This window comes from Arachis ipaensis, chromosome B03 (genome assembly GCF_000816755.2).
Source record: "Arachis ipaensis cultivar K30076 chromosome B03, Araip1.1, whole genome shotgun sequence".
Taxonomy (NCBI): Eukaryota; Viridiplantae; Streptophyta; class Magnoliopsida; order Fabales; family Fabaceae; genus Arachis; species Arachis ipaensis.
In genome coordinates this window covers 125,032,874-125,036,180 of record NC_029787.2, presented here as the reverse complement: position 1 = coordinate 125,036,180, position 3,307 = coordinate 125,032,874, and positions in this window count along the sequence as shown.

The following is a 3,307-nucleotide window of genomic DNA, read 5'->3' as shown; positions in this document are numbered from 1 at the left end:
TTTCTTTTATTAAAATTAGAAAAATAAAGAGAAAAATAGTTTAAACTTTCGATTCATTTTCATAATTAATATATATGATGAATTAATTTATATAGAGATAGAGAGTGGGAAGAAGAAAATGTTGCACCACACAAGTTCCTTAGTAGTGGTCTATTTGAATTATATTGCTCGTGAACTTTTAAAGTATTCTCGTGACCTTCATGCACACAAAGATGATTAGATTCTTCGATTCTGATTTGTATATAATTTATTTATTATTGTTAGAAAATCATTAGAATCAATTTAGATCAATTAGTATCGTCTATATTTATATAGTATATCTGTACATTAATTGTAAGATTCTATGTCTTTATTACTCTGATTCATTTAGCACCTATAAATACCCCTTGTATATTGTACCTTTTGATCACAACTCAATAATACACTTTTCAGATTACTCTCTCAGTCTCTTGTTTCTAACAAGGTATCAAGAGCTTAGATCTTTTTTTTTTTCAATGAATATTAGTTCATAGCCCCATTGTTTTTTCCTTTCCGACAATGTTCTTTGGCCTCTTTTTTCGTTTCCTTTTCGACGCTTTGGTTCGTCACCCCTGTAACCATCTTGTTCGTCTTGTCACCGTGATTCCAATGCAACCAGAACCGCCGCCATACGCCTCCAGACATGCCTCCACGCGCCGTCGAAAGACGCTACCACGACCAGGTTGATCTTCCTTCCAGATTCCACCCGTGCCTCTTTGCTCGCATTTTTCGATTTGTTTCCGACGCTTTGGTTCGTCACCTCCGGCATCATTGTGATCTTCTCTTCGTCAGCTCTCCAACGCCGCCGACATCGCCGCCATCACCCACCGGATGCGCCGTCACGCGCCGCCGGAAGTTCGCTGTCCACCTCCATTATTTCTCCTTCCAGAGGCTTCAGCAGTCGTTAGATCTCGGCGCCGATCGGACGTTCCTCACGCTCCCACGTGTCGCGACGTTAGCCTTCCTCGCCTCCAGTTTTCAGCAACCGTTGATCTTGGTGCAGATCCAACGCTCCTGGTGCTGCCACGTGTGGCCCGAAGCCATCATTGGTTGACCCGCACTTCCACCTCGCTGCCAGTGTGTCTCTCTCCCTCCTCTCAGGTGCCGCCACGTGTCATTGTCTTGCTGACATGGCGCTGACGAGACTGCTGATGTGGCACTGACATGGCGCTGATGTGGCAGACAAGTGGGACCCTCCCTAAGGTTTTTTGGTGGGCTCTTTCCGATTCTGCACTCCGATTTCTCATTTTCTGCTCTGAAATTGCCGTTTTCTCTTCTCTCTTTGATCTTTGTGATTGCTATCATGGAAAAGCCAGATGTTTTTGCTGCCACCGACAGAAATGGTAAATTCTGTCGAAGCTGTAACCGTTCTAGGCACCTCTTCCCCGACTGTCCTTCTATTGAATGTCGCACATGCCACCAGAAAGGTCATATTAGCTACCATTGTTCACAGCTGTTCTGCCGTTACTGCAAGCTCTCGGGACATTTAATTGCTGCCTGTCCTACTCATCCACCACATCCTAGTCCACTCAACTCGTCTCCTGTCTCTCTTTCTGATATTGCATCTCTTCTTCAGCGTCTTCTCTCTATTTCTGGTAATACCCCTGCTGTTTTTTCCACCCCTCCAGGTAATTCTAAATGGTACTTTGACTCGGGTTGCTTTAATCACATGTCTCTGTTGCGTAATATTTTCTCGTCCATGTCTAACACTATAAATGGACCTTCTGTCAATACTGCAAATGGCTCCCTCTTGCACGCAATACACAAGGGTTCTATATCCCAGTCAACTCTTAATCTTCCTGATACTTATTATATTCCCAAATTAAACTTCAATCTTATTTCTGTTGGTCAACTTGTTAATCTGGGTTTTGAAGTCACTTTTTCTGTTTTTGGTTGTCATGTACAGGATCCTCGGACGGGACAAATCATCAAGACTGGACGTAAGGTCGGAAGGTTGTTCGAACTCGAGAATCTTCATATTCCTCCTGTACCAAATCTATGTGCTGCTTCTTCTCCCTCTACCCTCCACTTATGGCATCAGCGTCTTGCCCACACCTCCTTAGGAAAACTGCGTCCTCTTGTCTCTCAGGGTGTTTTAGGTCAGGTTCCAAATGAATCTTTTGATTGCATTTCTTGCCAAACTGCCAAACAACCTGCTTTATCTTTTCACAATAATTCATCTATTGCTTGCTCTCCTTTTGATCTCATTCACTCTGATGTTTGGGGCCCCGCTCCCACTGCCTCTATGGGCGGAGCTCGATACTTTGTCGTTTTTATTGATGATTATTCCCGTTTTACTTGGGTTTATTTGATGACTAATCGCCATGAGTTACCTCAGATCTATATCAACTTTGCTACTATGATTAAAACTCAGTTTTCCAAGGTCATTAAGGTTTTCCAACGTGATAATGCTATGGAATACCGTGATTCCAAACTCTTATCCTTTCTTATAGAACAGGGTACTTTGTCTGAGTTTTCTTGTCCTGGTACATCTCAACAAAATGGTAGAGCTGAACGCAAACACCGTCACATTCTTGACTCCGTCTTGGCAATGCTCCTTTCTTTTTCGTGTCCTGAACGTACTTGGGGTGAAGCAGTTCTTACTGTTGTTCATGTTATCAATAGACTCCCTTCTTCTGTTCTTGGTAATGTTACTCCCTTTGAGCGTCTTTATCATACCTCCCCAGATTATAGTTCTCTTCGAGTTTTCGGTTGTGTATGTTTTGTTCTTCGTCAGCCTCATGAACATAGTAAACATGAACCTCGGTCTCGTATGTGTTGTTTTTTTTGTTATGGCACTGAACACAAGGGTTATCATTGTTGGGATCCTCTCTCTAAACGTATTCGTATATCTCGTCATGTTGTCTTCTGGGAGCACCACATGTTTTCTCGATTCTCATCCTTTGAGTCCATTCCTACTACTGAGTCACCTTTGTTTACTAACTCCAATGTTGATCTTTTTCCTAGTGATGATTCTACAGATTCTATCTCGAGTGACCCTCCACAGTCTCCTGTTCTTCCGCCTTCTCCATCTCCCGATGATTCCAGACCGGACGATGATCCTGCTCCTACCGTCATGCCTCCTCCTCCCGCTCGTTCTTCTAGGGTAAGAAATCCACCTCCTCATCTTTTTGATTACCATTGCTTTTCTACTATTCTTCATCAACATGAACCTAAGACATTCAGAGAAGCCTCCTCAAACCCAAATTGGCAACAAGCAATGCAAGAAGAATTACAGGCACTTGAAAAAGCACACACTTGGGATCTGGTTGATCCTCCTTCTGATCAG